This window comes from Medicago sativa, chromosome 3 (assembly GCF_051527215.1).
Source record: "Medicago sativa cultivar Bolivia chromosome 3, Bolivia_mono, whole genome shotgun sequence".
Classification (NCBI taxonomy): Eukaryota; Viridiplantae; Streptophyta; class Magnoliopsida; order Fabales; family Fabaceae; genus Medicago; species Medicago sativa.
Genome location: NC_140751.1, coordinates 24,978,095 through 24,994,491, shown reverse-complemented (window position 1 = coordinate 24,994,491; position 16,397 = coordinate 24,978,095). Strand labels below are relative to the sequence as shown.

The 16,397-nt window shown below is 35.3% G+C and overlaps 1 long non-coding RNA gene and 1 other non-coding gene across 2 annotated transcripts; both read right to left on the bottom strand.

Moving 5' to 3' along the window:
- Positions 1–900: 900 nt before the first annotated feature.
- On the bottom strand, positions 901–3,091 carry LOC146936616 (uncharacterized). The gene is made up of 5 exons (XR_015030664.1): positions 2,369–3,091; positions 1,914–1,988; positions 1,491–1,557; positions 1,320–1,397; positions 901–1,198 (listed from the first exon to the last, which is right to left on the bottom strand). It is a non-coding gene; the product is annotated as an uncharacterized LOC146936616 (long non-coding RNA).
- A 3,051-nt stretch (positions 3,092–6,142) lies between these two features.
- LOC146936615 (small nucleolar RNA R71) lies at positions 6,143–6,249 on the bottom strand. Its single transcript, XR_015033623.1, has one exon. It is a non-coding gene; the product is annotated as a small nucleolar RNA R71 (small nucleolar RNA).
- Between the last annotated feature and the right edge of the window lie 10,148 nt (positions 6,250–16,397).

Genomic DNA, 16,397 nt, shown 5'->3' with positions numbered 1-16,397 from the left:
CTGTCGGGTTCAGCGTGTGATTGAAGTGCTCTGAAGGTTGTGCCATAGTGCCATTCGCAAGCCACCTATCTTGAAAATACCAGAATTGTATATCCTATACTAATTAATATATAAAAAATAATAATATGTATAAAAACCTACATATTAGTCACTGACATAGGGATCTCAAATAGATTTTTGATAATAGAAATATCTCAAAAAGGTCTTTGATTCTATACATCACTTCTTCTTCTACTCCTTCTTTCTTCTTCTACTTCTCCTCCTTCTTTTAATTTCTTTTTCTTTTGAATCATTGAGGACAATGCTTCCCCTAAGTGTGGGGGGGGCCTAATAAAGTGTCTAGAGTCGTAGTGTTCCCAAACTCCCTTGAACTTTATTCTTTTGTTTTGTTTTTATAGCAAGAGGCATGACTAAGTAGCTTGTTTTTAATGTAAATATGGCATGAAAATTTTTGTTTTGTCTCTTCTTTAGGTCGCCTCTTGTACATGAAAATAGCACTACAAGAAAAACATTGATTTGGGACGGAAATTTCCGTCGCACAGTAGTACAAATTTCCGTCCCAATTGAAATCTGGGACGGAATTTTGGAAAAAATACGTCTGTCGCAATACTTGCTGTCGCAATATTTCGGGACGGAATTTCATCTTCCGTCGCACGTTGGGGACGGAATCTGGGACGGATTGTAATTAATTATTTTACCCCAACTATTCAATTCCGTCCCAACATTGCGACAGAAATCTCAAATTCCGTCCCGATGTTTGTGACAAATTACTTGCATTCCGTCCCAGATTGGGTTAAAATATTTTTTTTTAAAAATTATTTGCTGGGATATATATATATATATATATATATATATATATATATATAATTTTCAGTCACAAATAAATATGTGCGATAAATGTTATTTACAATATTCTTCTACGGTTTTAATATCTTTATATTATGCACATTAAATTGTGTCATAAAAATTTCAAAAGAATCATTCCAGAGTACAATTCAAATTGAAAACACCAATAGTTCCATCAAAAACATAAAATCTAACGAAATTTCAAAGTATTATCAATCATCCAATAGGATAACCTATAACTTGAAGGTCTACAAAATATAAAACCCAATTAATTCTTAAGTTTTAATAACTTCCTCGAGTCTTAGCAGTGCTGAAACACAAAAACCACGTACACCAGCAGTTGTTGATTTGCCTAAGAAATATCCAAGGTTTGATTTTGTACAAAAAAACACAAGGAAAAAATTAGTCTTAAACATGTGTACACCAAAGGCAATGTCAAGCTATCAAAACTCAAATGATTATAATGTATGTACCATTATACACAATCTTTAGAAGATGACAAATACTCTTCATTATTCGAGATCCATTGACGTAACACATGCCTTTTTTCTCTATCAAAGCAGATGATGCTTTCACCGTTAATGGCATAAAAATTGTTTAGTTAATGACATAAAATTAATTTCATAAAAAACTAAAGTCATTACCCTTAAGTTGGTCATTAGCTTCTTTCTCTCGATTTGAATGAGCTATTTCCTTTCTCTACTTCAACTCCTGTCGACAAAAGAACAACTAGAAAATTGAAAACCAAACTCACCCTGATGATATCATAGCCCTTTTTGAACTCTAATTTCAGCATTCATAGAAAACTTAAGTATAGTCCATTAACAAATTCGAAATAAAATATTATTTTAAAGTGACTGTCTATCTCAATATGCTTGTTTCTCTCATGAAAAAACAGACCAGAGGTAATATGCAATGCCGCTTGATTATTCACATATTAGTGCCATTTGTGTTGTCTTTTTAAGACTTAAACTCTAAGTAATTGTTTCAACCAAATGAGCTCACAGGTCACCAATGCCACGACCTTGTATTCAACTATAGTAACACATGTAAAGAGAAGGGTTTACCTTGAGATGTGATGTAAGACAGTTGAAGAAGTGTGGACAACGACAACACTCGACGGCAAATCCCAAATGTACCAACTAAGAAATATCACAACAAGTAGTTATTAAATTCATATCACAACAATTAGTTATTAAATTCATATCACAACAAAACAAATTACTAAGAACTTAAGCTAACTATTATATTCTACAAATATTTGAAGCAACTATTAATACTCCTAAAAGTTCACAAACATGAGACAGTATAGACATTGGTTAGACACATGGGAAAAACACCTATTTTTACAAAGTTTAAGTTTGCCTAACAGTACCCTGGAAACAAATTTTATGCATACTAAACATAAACTTAACTCGCTAAATTTTGATTATAAACTATTTTTCAACTAAAAATTGGAAACAAATCATCATCATAATCAAAAGAACTAGATTAATTACACAAAATTGCAAATAGAAACTACCTTAAGCCTATAATTAACAGCAGGATGGCATTGGCATCACCAGACTCCTTATCATGTTCTCTTCTCACATACTTCTCATGATCAGAAAGCGCAACATTGAAATCAAAAGCTTCACTCCTCTCCGTTAACCCTAATCCAATAAACACATGCTTCCCTTGTCCATCTTCAATCTTAAGCAGAAAGTATCTCGATGAATCGACAACCAGTTCAACTGAACCCTCACACTGACAGGGAAAAACAAAACACGCAGCGAAGAGATCGCCGAAGTTGGGATCTTCTAACCGTATCTCACACCGGTCACGGCGGGACACAACGCGGAGACGGCCGGACCAGATCTTGTCTGATTGGAACCATTAGCCGCATTTGTAACCGCCGGAGGTTGTTCGTGGCGGGATCTTGTAGATCTTGTCCTATATATATGTTTTGGAAGAAAAGGAACTGAGCAACTGTAGAAAAGAAATGGGTCGAAAAGGATTTGAAGAACAACAAAGAGTGAAGAACTGTGGAGAAACGGAATGGGTTAAAATTATGGGTGAGAGCTTAAATGAAACTGGATAAAGGAACATAATCCTTCGATTGAACAAGGGTGGTAGAGATTTAGGTTTCAATTTGAGGGAAAGTGAGATTGAGGAATAAAATGGGGTTTCATGGTTTTGGAGTTGTGGGAACGAGACTGAAATTGGAAAAGTTTAATTGACAATATTTGCCCAAAAGCATTAATGTGAAGAGTACTTAAAAAAAAAAATCACTATAAAACCTGCGACCCTTATGTCTAACCGTCGTAGCAACTGTTGCAAAAGTGCAATCTGCAACTGTTCTAAGCTAAGGGTCGCAAGGTAATGTCGTAAAATGACAAATTTCTTGTAGTTTGGGACGGAAATAAAAATTCCGTCCCAATTTTGAGACAGAATTGCAATTCCGTCCCAAAACAATAAAGATATATTTAATAAAATATTTGTGCCATAATTGCGTCGCAAATTCCGTCCCAATTTAATTATTTTGGGACGGAATATATTTCCGTCCCGAAATTCCGTCTCAGTTTGATGTTTTTCTTGTAGTGTAGGTTCTTGTGTTTCTTATGTTCTTGCTATACCCATGTCTTGTTCTAATGTGAAAATTCTCCAATGAGAAAAGCACCCGGTTGCAATCCTTGAGTAAATGTATGAATAGGTATTTTAAGGAACACGTTCTATCTTTCGTGTTAACTTAGACCCTTTAAAGTCTTAAGAGTAAAAGTAGTATAAGTTTGTGTGGGAAAATTAATCAAATTGTTCTTAATTGTTATATTCTCTTTAATTTGTTAATGTTAAATGGGGCGGGAGAATGGCACCAACATGTGGGGGAAAGGACAATCCCTAACTTCCTAATTGTGGTGGTGACTCCCTAATTGAACTTAAATTCCAAATCCCTCAAATGAGGAAAACAAATTCATCAATGCTAGGGGGAAAGGACACCCTCTCCAAAAAGACTTCCTACGCGAAGATGATAAAATTTTGCAGCACTACTTAGGGTGATTTTGAATCTAGGAGGAAAGGACAATTACATCCAAAAAGACTTCCTATGAGGATAGATAGCCCCTAAGCATCTGCAGCCCCTTGTGCTTAATTGTTATATCTAATTTAATTTTTAACTCAAATTCCCATCACTCTTATATGAAATGAAGAAAGGACTTTTCTCGGTTATTTTAGCACTAAGGATAGAACCTATTCCTCATAATATATGTCTTATACAGGAACAAGAAAAGGGTTGGACTGCACACACACACTCACTTGAGACTTGATGTTGGGTAGAATAGGTTCATGAGAAGTGTTTGAAATTGTAATTAGTGTACTTGAGGCAAAGCCTTTCTCTAGAGACATTTCTTCTTAATATTGCCATAATCAAATCTTTTGTTGCTGCTATGTTTACTGCCTTTTGCTTGAGGACAAGCAAAGATTCAAGTGTGGGGGAGTTTGATGAGTCATAGATTAGTTTATTTTAATGCTTTATTTAGTTTAGTTTTAAATAAGATTTGATTTAGCTTTATTATAATTTATTTCCTTTTAGAATATTTTACTTTAAATTGTCTTTTATTTTATTTTAGGAATGAATATATGGTGGAAGGTGCCTTGGAGCAAAAGAAAGAGGACTGGAGCAAACTACAGCGCAAGAATACGAAGATACGGGGCAAAAATATATTCCCCCAACTCAGAAGCTTGGCACGGCCCGTGCCAACATGTGGCACGGCCGTGCCCGTCCCCAGAACACTCTTTTGCTGCTTTTCTTCGGGCCCAAGTTACCCTGTTGCAGCTTTACCGTTTTATCCCTTTAGTTGCTTAGTTTCTAAGTCGATTGTAAAGCTATAAATAGAGTAGCTCTCCACCATAAAACAATCATCTTTTACTTTGTTTATTTCAATTGCTATTTCAATAAAGTCTTTATTTCGTTTTACTTTCTTCTTTGCAATTTACTTTTATCGCACTCTCTCTTCTTCCCCCATGTCTACGATGAACATGAGTGAGTAGACTTCTTTGTCTTGGGATCGTTGGATAAGTCTAATGACGTAATCCGGATCAAGCCAAGTCTTAAACCCTAATTAATTGTTACCCTAATTCCTAATCTAAATTCACCGTTTTAACATGAATTAATTATTATCAAACTGTGGAAGCGAACGCGGAGGGTTTGATAATGGTTAATTCATCATCACAGATATCAATTCATAAAGCGAACGCGGAGCTTTGATATCCGAACAAGTGAATTTAGACAAGGGTTGCGAAACATGAGAATAGTCTAGCAAACCTTGGGACACATAAAGTTTCGATCTTCAAGGGTCCCAAAGGCAATCACCCATGAGAATAGGTGTGGTTGTTGGAGGGATACACTCACTGACTTCGAGAGGAGCTGTGATATGCTAAAGAGAAACTTGTCCTTAGTAATTAGGATTAACGTTTAATTATAAGTTTAAGGCTTGCTTGTGAAAAGATTCGTTATTATGATGAACCAATGATCCCAAGGCTTTTTAATATTATTGTTATTTACCTTCAAAAACTGCACTCTCCAACTTCTTATTCCTTTCTCTTCTAATCAATTTCTAAAAGCTAATTGGATTGACCGACTCCCTAGCGGAACGATAACTCTACTTACTACTATTACTTCGATAGGCCGTGCACTTGCGGTTTGGCCCTATCAAGTTTTTGGCGCCGCTGCCGGAGAGTTAACTAATTTGATTAGCTTTTTCTTAGTGATTAGAACTCTCTTCTTCTTTCTCTTTTCTTTTTATTTTTATTTTTAACTTTTTACTTTTTTCTGTCATATTTAACTTCTTGGGTTCTCAATTCTTTTATGCGAAAAACTAGAAATCGAGTTGTAATAATCAACGAGATCGAAAGGTATTTGCATAGACGAAAGAGAGACGCACAAGATAACACCGCCATGGCCAATCGCACTCTCAAAGAGTATGCAACGCCGTCTACGGCTGAGCCACAAGCTGTTATTGTGTACCCAACGGTTGAGGATGACAACTTTGAAATCAAGCCTGCCCTACTTAACTTGGTGCAGCAAAACCAATTCTCGGGATCCCCCACTGAGGATCCCAATCTTCACATCTCTGTTTTCCTACGAATTAGTGGAACCATGAAGGAGAACCAAGAGGCCGTAAGACTTCATCTCTTTCCCTTTTCCTTAAGGGATAGAGCTAGCGCTTGGTTCCATTCCCTCGAAGTCGGTTCCATTACTTCATGGGATCAGATGAGGCAAGCATTCATTGCCCGTTTCTTTCCACCATCTAAAACCGCTAAACTTAGAGACCAAATCACGCGGTTCAATCAAAAAGATGGGGAATCTCTCTATGAGGCGTGGGAGCGTTTCAAAGAAATGCTAAGACTTTGTCCCCACCATGGCCTAGAGAAGTGGCTTATAGTCCACACTTTTTATAATGGCTTGTCTTATACCACTAAGATGTCTGTTGATGCAGCTGCAGGTGGAGCACTTATGAACAAAAACTACACGGAGGCGTATGCCCTAATTGAAGACATGGCTCAAAATCATTACAAATGGACCGACGAGAGAGCCATCTCTAGTTCTTCATCCTCCAAAAAGGAGGCAGGTATACACGAAGTCTCTAACTATGATCACCTTGCTTCTAAAATTGATACACTAACTGAAAAACTTGAAAAATTCAATGTTAGTGCTATCAATTCTGCTTCTACTCCTTCTTGTGAAATATGTGGTATAACTGGTCATGCTGGTGTTGATTGCCAACTAGGTAGTGCTACTAACGGTGTTGAGCAAATGAACTATGCTCAATACAACCAAGGGATGAGACAAAATCAAAATTTTTATAAAAATCAAAATCCCTATGGACAAGTAGCACCACCCGGTTATGCAAACAACCAGAGATTCACTCAAAAATCCAATTTGGAAATTTTGTTGGAAAACTCTATTGCCAACCAAAACAAACAACTTCAAGAACTCAAAAACCAAACTAGATTTCTGAATGATTCTCTTTCCAAGCTCAATACCAAGGTTGATTCTATTGCTACTCACTCTAAAATGCTTGAAACACAAATCGCCCAAATAGCCCAACAAGTGGCTACATCTTCCCAAACACCGGGAGTCTTTCCTGGTCAAACCGAAGCCAACCCCAAAGCCCAAGTTAATGTCATATCTTTTAGGGGTAGTAAGTTAGGCGAAACTTTTCCTAAGGTTAAAAACATTGGGAAAGAAAATGTCAAGCCCTTAGGTGATAAAGTTGTGATAGAAGAAGCTAAATCACTTGGAGAAAACAAAACTCCATCCCCCTTAAATCCTGATAAGCTTAAACTAGAGGGTAAGTTTGAAAAATTTGTTAACATACTTAGGAAGATTTGCATTAAACTTCCCTTTGCTGAAGCTTTGTCTAGGATGCCTCTATATGCCAAGTTTTTAAAGGAAATTTTTTCAAAGAAAAGGGCTATAGAGCATAATGAGACAATAGCCTTGGCTAAGGAAACTAGTGCAATCATCCAAGAAGCACCCCCTAAGCTTAGAGATCCAGGTAGCTTTGCCATACCATGTGAAATTGGGAATGAATCCATAAACAAAGCCTTATGTGACTTAGGAGCTAGTGTTAGTTTGCTGCCTTTGTCTCTTCTTAAAAGGATAGGGATAGGAGAGTTGAAACCTACCGAGATGGAATTAAAAATAGCTGATCGTTCTACCATGAAACTTGTAGGATTTGTCGAGGACATACCTGTTAAGATAGAGGGGATATACATTCCCACTGATTTTGTAGTCGTTAACATTGAAGAGGACGATGACGTCCCTATAATCCTAGGTAGACCTTTCCTCGCAACTGCAGGAGCTCTCATTGATGTTAAACTTGGTAGGATCATCTTTCAAGTGAGTGATAAGATGGTAGGATTTGAGTTGGAAAACGTTATGAAAGGTCCCGCTCTTTACTCTTGTTGCATGCTTAACGATCATGTTGTGAAAGAACGTTTTATAGCGTCATCTGCACAATATGATATCTTTGATCCATTCTAAGGACTCTTTCTAACCGTCAAGCTAATGACATTAAAAGAGCGCTTCGTGGGAGGCAACCCACGCATTTAATTGCTTTTGTTTTGTTTTTCTTTGTTTTAAGTTGTTTTGTAGGTAATTGTCCAAGTGTGATTCGAAGAAAAATCAAGAAATTGAAAAATTTTGAAGCCCCAGGACCAGAAAGGTGGCACGGCCCGTGCTAGCATTGGCACGGCCGTGCCAAGTTTTTAAGAAAAAAAAGGGCCATTGAAGTCAGAATGTTGGCACGGCCCGTGCCAAGGGTGGCACGGCCGTGCCCGACCTCTTGTACCCTATATCACAAATTTTTTCTCTTCTTCTTCCTCATCTTAATATATAATACTAAGGTTCACAATGCATGCTCATTGTGAAACCCTAAACCTAAACCTAATCCTGCCTTTTTTGAGAGGTTTAAAAAATATTTCTGAAAAAAGTCTCTGCAGGGAGTTGAACTCGCAACCCATAGCCTCCATCCAAGCACTTTAACCACTTGACCAGTAGCTGTTTTAGTGTTATAATATCGCTTCCACTAATACATTATGATTGAAATGAATGAATAGCATATCATGAACAAACCAACAATGAATTAATACAGCAGTTGATATCAACAATTAAAAAGAATACACAAGGTCAAGTAATACAAGGCACAATTAACTTTTAATTTGACGTTATGCTTTTTGTTTCATTTTACGTTATACCTCCTTCACACATTCTTTACATGTTTATTATGGATTATGGATGGATGGATTCATTTCTATCACAACCTTTGAACTGCTTTTTTTTTTTATTTCATAACTCATTTTTTAATTATGACCATACACTCACTCATTATATATACAACCACTAATATGATCTCAATATTTTTAGTTTCTACATTGAAAACATTGTGTATAAATATGTGATTTTGTGCATCATATTTTGGGTTTTGTTCATCATCACTTTCAAGTAACAATTGGATAGTTTATCTTCAATTTTGTATTGTTGTTTTTCCACTCACTTTTACTCTTCATCTTTTGATTATCAAAGTCTAAAACAAGAGTGTTCTATTTGTGGATTGGAGTTTGCAATAGGACAAGCTTTAGGTGGCTACATGAGGAGACATAGAGCTTCAAATATGAAAGGAAATAACAATATTCACAATTCTAATAATACTATGTGGTGGTAGTAGTCTTGATTCCCTGCAAAAGATGAAAGCTAGAAACCAGTGAGTTTTGGTGTTGGATTTGAATCCATTTTTCAATATTTCTTGGTATTAATTATATGACGATTTATTCATTAGTGTAGGTACAATTTTTCTCTTATCTCTAGATTATTAACTGGTTTCTATGATATGATAATTGATAGGGAGTCAAGTTACTCTTAGATTGGTCAAATAGTTAAGCTTCAAATGTTTATTCGTCTATTTTTCGAACTTTCTTTTATATATTTTTTTATTCCTTAATGTGTATGTGGATTTTTGATTTTTTTTGTGAATTAGGATAAATGATGCTTCTATTTTTTATTTTGTTGCATCATTGATGGTGAGGAAGAAGCTTATTAAAAATGGTTGTTTATCGTCACTTTCTCCATGAAACTATTGGATGATTCCTCTTCAATTTGGTGTTATAGTTTTTCTTCTCTTTCTTACTCTTTATTTTTTGGCTATTAATTAATACAAATTGGTAATATAAATAAGGGGTATATTTATAAATAATACTGTTTTTTTATAAAGGTGAAGACAAGTGTCTACCATTTTTTCGTATAAAAATAATCATAAACATATTACTCCAAGTATAATGATAGAGATAAACATTGTGTATGTGTAATTAAGATAAAGATAGATAAAATTGAGATGAATAAAGAATAGTGCCTCTAAAAACAATATATAGAGAAGGTTAAAGGATATGATCCAAGTTACACATCTATCTCTCTATCTTCTATATATTTATATATGGGTTATGATAGAAGACACCTTTTATGAAGGTGTCTTTTATCAAGTTACTCTATGAGCATTTGTTAAAAGACACCAACTACTTTTTATGAAGGTGTCTTTTATCAAAGTTATAACTAAAAAAGTGAAAATCACACCTTGAGTTGTGACTTGATAAAAGACACCACACTACTTTTTATGAAGGTGGCTTGTAACATAACCCTTTATATATCTTTGAATTTGTACATCTAAAAATAATTTACACTATTAATTAACAACTTGACTTTCCCATTATCTTTGAAGAATTAAAGAATTAATTAATTATCAAATTGAATAGTTTCCTCCACTATTGAAAAAAAAAAAGCAACTTCCCATTCTGCATGTCACACAAAATGAAAGGAGAAAACAAAGACTTACTTGACAGTTAGTACTATATACCTCAAAGAAAAATATGTATGCTACAATTATTAAATAATTAAATCCATATGTCCACATAAAATAAATAAAAAAACGTATACACTAATCAAATTGTCAGAAAATTTAGGAAAAGTCAGTCCTAACATGATAAGAAGATTAAAATGATTATGATATCCAAAAAAAGTTCCATTCATTAGATTGGAAACTCTAAAAATGAAGGTTTTAATTTTTTTCAATAAAATCTTGCCCCAACTTATCTTATATATGCATGATTGCCCAACTCTACTACCGTGATCATTTATGCTTTTCTGCTTTGTTAAGGTGATGTGGTTCTCCTTTTACTTTCCTTTCCTTATTTTTTGTGTTTAGGTATACATTTTCGGTCCATAAATTGGTTTTTTTTTAAAGGAAGGTCCGTAAATTGGTTGATAAGTTTTCTCAAAAAGAAGTTCATATATCTCACACATATAGCATATAAGATTATACATAGAGAACACATTATTTTCTTAGACTAATACAGTTTTATTTTCATATTTTATCCATAACAACAGAGAGAGGTGTGATCACTAAGATGTACTTTCAAGGTTTGATACTTACTATTAAAATTTGCTTTTAGGATTGACACATATGCAATTTGTATGACCCGTGCGGCAGCACGGGTGCAAGGACTAGTTCTCAAAACACAAACCTCTCTCTACTTTCAAACTTCTCTCTAAACCTCCATAACATTCAAACCTTCAAACCTTCATATCTCCCTCAATTCTTCACCAAACCACTCAATTCTTTCACCAATCAATCACAAACTTCATCCCAAACAAAAACCACCAAGCAAAAACATCATTCATCCATTCAAACCCACAATTCACCAAAACCCTAATCTTTCAAAACCTAACCCAAACACCACAAAACCTTAACCAATCTCCACATCTAAGACCATAAACCTCACTTAAACATCAACCCCAATCCAAAACCAACCTTTCCCACTACAATTATCATCAAAACCCTAAACCTTCAAAACCAATTCCAACAAGGGTCAATGGCTTCAAGAAGAAGTGGTAAAGAACCAGCAAGCTCTCAAGGAGGACCTCCCCCAAAGAAGCAAGCCCAAGTGAAAAATCATGGGATCCAGTTCAAAAACAACAAGCAACGGGACAGGTATAAAATTCTAATCTCTAAACACTTGCATCCTTCTCGTTATCCTGATCCCAATACTTTAGATATGCTAGAACTGTTTGATGATGTCTCTAGGTTGATAGGAAAGTTAGGTTGGACTGATTTGCTGAAACCTATGAGGGGTTATGAAAACTTCACTTATGAATTTTTAAGCTCAATTGTTTTCACTAAAGATAAGCTGAATTTTGATAACCCTAACCATAGAATTGTTTTCCGGTTAATGAATATCGATTATGACATGTCACTTCAGCACTTTTGTGAAGCCTTAGGTTTTGCAAATGAAGGATATATTCATGATCATTGGGATCCTAGCCTAAAACCGGATAACTATGACCCAGCTGCCTTTTGGACACGCATCACCGGCGTTTCCAACTATGTTCCTAGAGCCAACAAAGCTAGCAACATCCACAACCCCGTACTTAGGTACCTCCAAAGGGTAATGGCTTGCACTATTTGGGGTAGAACCGAGCTAGGAAACACTAGAACCGATGAATTGTTCATGCTATGGGCAATGCTCCACAACCACCCCGTCAATACTTGTTTTTATTTGATTGATTACCTAGACTTTGTCGGTACTAGGCCGGCCGGTAGAGGAGACATAGTGGTGGGTGGCATCATTACATATATAGCTAGATGTTTTGGAGTGGGTGAAGATGAGGGGATCAAACCAATTGAGGGAAACAATAGGCTTAACATAGAAACCCTTATTGCTATGAATTTTATCAAACATCGTCCACCGCTCCATTACCAACTTAAGCTAAATATGCCAATCGTGTTTTTATTGCCTAACCCATCTCGGACTACCACCGAGGTGGAAGAAAATTGGTTGTATGTTAATGATGTGCAGGTTCTTGGTGAGCAAGATGATGAAGAGGGAGAAGGTGCTAACTTGCACCATGATGAAGGAGAAGGTGCTAACTTGCACCAAGAGGGGCACCATGGCCATGAAACCGGTGAGCTTAATGAGAATCAAAGATGGACATGGATTCACAATGAAATCGAGAGAATGAGCACCGAGCAACAAAGGCAAGGCGTTGAGATCTCCGGCCTTCGCAATGAAGTTTAAAGGGGCAACCGTGTCAATGATGAAAATAATGAGATGCTCCGTCGGATGATGCAACACCTCCAACTTCAAGGTCCTCCTTACGGACCTCAATAACATGTGAGCTTTCCTCTTCCTCTCTTCCCTTCTCTTCTCTCTCTACTCCTCTTCTTCTACTCCTTCTTTCTTCTTCTACTTCTCCTCCTTCTTTTAATTTCTTTTTCTTTTGAATCATTGAGGACAATGCTTCCCCTAAGTGTGGGGGGGGAGGCCTAATAAAGTGTCTAGAGTCGTAGTGTTCCCAAACTCCCTTGAACTTTATTCTTTTGTTTTGTTTTTATAGCAAGAGGCATGACTAAGTAGCTTGTTTTTAATGTAAATATGGCATGAAAATTTTTGTTTTGTCTCTTCTTTAGGTCGCCTCTTGTACATGAAAATAGGTTCTTGTGTTTCTTATGTTCTTGCTATACCCATGTCTTGTTTTAATGTGAAAATTCTCCAATGAGAAAAGCACCCGGTTGCAATCCTTGAGTAAATGTATGAATAGGTATTTTAAGGAACACGTTCTATCTTTAGTGTTAACTTAGACCCTTTAAAGTCTTAAGAGTAAAAGTAGTATAAGTTTGTGTGGGAAAATTAATCAAATTGTTCTTAATTGTTATATTCTCTTTAATTTGTTAATGTTAAATGGGGCGGGAGAATGGCACCAACATGTGGGGGAAAAGACAATCCCTAACTTCCTAATTGTGGTGGTGACTCCCTAATTGAACTTAAATTCCAAATCCCTCAAATGAAGAAAACAAATTCATCAATGCTAGGGGGAAAGGACACCCTCTCCAAAAAGACTTCCTACGCGAAGATGATAAAATTTTGCAGCACTACTTAGGGTGATTTTGAATCTAGGAGGAAAGGACAATTACATCCAAAAAGACTTCCTATGAGGATAGATAGCCCCTAAGCATCTGCAGCCCCTTGTGCTTAATTGTTATATCTAATTTAATTTTTAACTCAAATTCCCATCACTCTTATATGAAATGAAGAAAGGACTTTTCTCGGTTATTTTAGCACTAAGGATAGAACCTATTCCTCATAATATATGTCTTATACAGGAACAAGAAAAGGGTTGGACTGCACACACACACTCACTTGAGACTTGATGTTGGGTAGAATAGGTTCATGAGAAGTGTTTGAAATTGTAATTAGTGTACTTGAGGCAAAGCCTTTCTCTAGAGACATTTCTTCTTAATATTGCCATAATCAAATCTTTTGTTGCTGCTATGTTTACTGCCTTTTGCTTGAGGACAAGCAAAGATTCAAGTGTGGGGGAGTTTGATGAGTCATAGATTAGTTTATTTTAATGCTTTATTTAGTTTAGTTTTAAATAAGATTTGATTTAGCTTTATTATAATTTATTTCCTTTTAGAATATTTTACTTTAAATTGTCTTTTATTTTATTTTAGGAATGAATATATGGTGGAAGGTGCCTTGGAGCAAAAGAAAGAGGACTGGAGCAAACTACAGCGCAAGAATACGAAGATACGGGGCAAAAATATATTCCCCCAACTCAGTTTTATCCCTTTAGTTGCTTAGTTTCTAAGTCGATTGTAAAGCTATAAATAGAGTAGCTCTCCACCATAAAACAATCATCTTTTACTTTGTTTATTTCAATTGCTATTTCAATAAAGTCTTTATTTCGTTTTACTTTCTTCTTTGCAATTTACTTTTATCGCACTCTCTCTTCTTCCCCCATGTCTACGATGAACATGAGTGAGTAGACTTCTTTGTCTTGGGATCGTTGGATAAGTCTAATGACGTAATCCGGATCAAGCCAAGTCTTAAACCCTAATTAATTGTTACCCTAATTCCTAATCTAAATTCACCGTTTTAACATGAATTAATTATTATCAAACTGTGGAAGCGAACGCGGAGGGTTTGATAATGGTTAATTCATCATCACAGATATCAATTCATAAAGCGAACGCGGAGCTTTGATATCCGAACAAGTGAATTTAGACAAGGGTTGCGAAACATGAGAATAGTCTAGCAAACCTTGGGACACATAAAGTTTCGATCTTCAAGGGTCCCAAAGGCAATCACCCATGAGAATAGGTGTGGTTGTTGGAGGGATACACTCACTGACTTCGAGAGGAGCTGTGATATGCTAAAGAGAAACTTGTCGTTAGTAATTAGGATTAACGTGTAATTATAAGTTTAAGGCTTGCTTGTGAAAAGATTCGTTATTATGATGAACCAATGATCCCAAGGCTTTTTAATATTATTGTTATTTACCTTCAAAAACTGCACTCTCCAACTTCTTATTCCTTTCTCTTCTAATCAATTTCTAAAAGCTAATTGGATTGACCGACTCCCTAGCGGAACGATAACTCTACTTACTACTATTACTTCGATAGGTCGTGCACTTGCGGTTTGGCCCTATCATCTACCGAAAATAAATTGTGAAACGTACTCATTTATTTTTGGTATGTTTTGATTTTATTTTAGAATGCTTTGTGGAATATAAGAAAAAAAATATGATGTTTAATATTTTTATTTGTCAAGCAACAACTGAAAAATGTAAATTTATCAATGTTTCTTTCATTTGTTCTTCTTAGATGTTTATTTTCATATGTATATTGACAAACATTTGTTGGAACATTTGGTGTCTTCTCTGGCAACCTGAGTTGATTGGCAGTGAAATCCAAATGAGTGGTGGAACAACTCATTTCCAGGTGTTTAATTAGACTCAATTGTGGTAATGAGAATATTAGGTGCTTTTGGTAGGGTTTGTGGTGGGTATGATGTGCGTTTGGAGAGGTTTGGTGTAAATAGTGTGCAATAGGTGTTTGGATTTAGTTTCTACGGTCATTCGGCATGGAGTTTGGGTTTTCCCTCAAGTTTTTGGTGATCGCTTTGGGTTTGGAGGTTTGGTTTTTATTGGTGTTGATGGTAGCCATCGATGGAGTCGTGTCTTTGTTGGTGTTTAAGAAGTTAGGCGTATGAATTTTATTTTTGGTGTTCCGCCTATATACGGCGCCGTTTAAGTTTATGTTTTGTCGGTCTTTGTTCGTCTTGTGCAGAGATTTGGTTAATAAATTTTTCCGTTCAAAAAATAATGTCAAATAAACATTTATTAATTTTGAATCAATTATAGTGAAGTTTTTGTTACTCTTTGGACTCTATTAATACTTTATTATTAATAATTGTGGCACTAATGATCATTTTAGAACTGTTCCATGTGAGATTTGCACAATGTCTTTTGAAGTTACAATGAGATGATTTTTACTTAAGTAATACGACAATTGTATAATTTTATCAATTTAATAATGGGGACGGATTTCTACGAGTTCGAAACTTAAAATATGTTTAGTTTATTTTATGTGTTAATAATTTTACTAACTCCAATTAATTTCATCTGTTAGTGGATCTATTATGATACTTAAAATATGTTTAGTTTATTTTCTACGAGTACGTATACTTAAAATATGAATTGTTTATTTAATTCTATTTGTTTGTACCTATTATGATATCCATCCAGTGTCGATCCGTGGTGAATTTTATTTGCGAATATCATCTATACACAATTTTAACAATCATTAATTTTATTTTTTTATTGAGGGATTAGCCATCATTAATTATTCATAAAAAACAAAATCATCTTTAATTATTATACAATTAATTGCATTTTTCCCCCTATCTTTTGCTAATTGTGCGATCTTTTTTTTTTAGCGATGTTGCACCTCATTTTTTGTCAATTGTGTTTTGTGCAAAATCATCATTAAAAGAGGGAGAAGGGGCAAAAGATAGGTGCAAAATCGCTCAAAAAAAAAAAAAGAAAAGAAGAGGGAGTGCAAAATCGCACAATTGGCAAAAAGCTTAATATAAAAAAGCTACCTATATTTTTTACTCATATCCAAACCCTATATCCTGAAAGATCTTCTAATATAAATATGAATTTCTGATATCACAGAGAA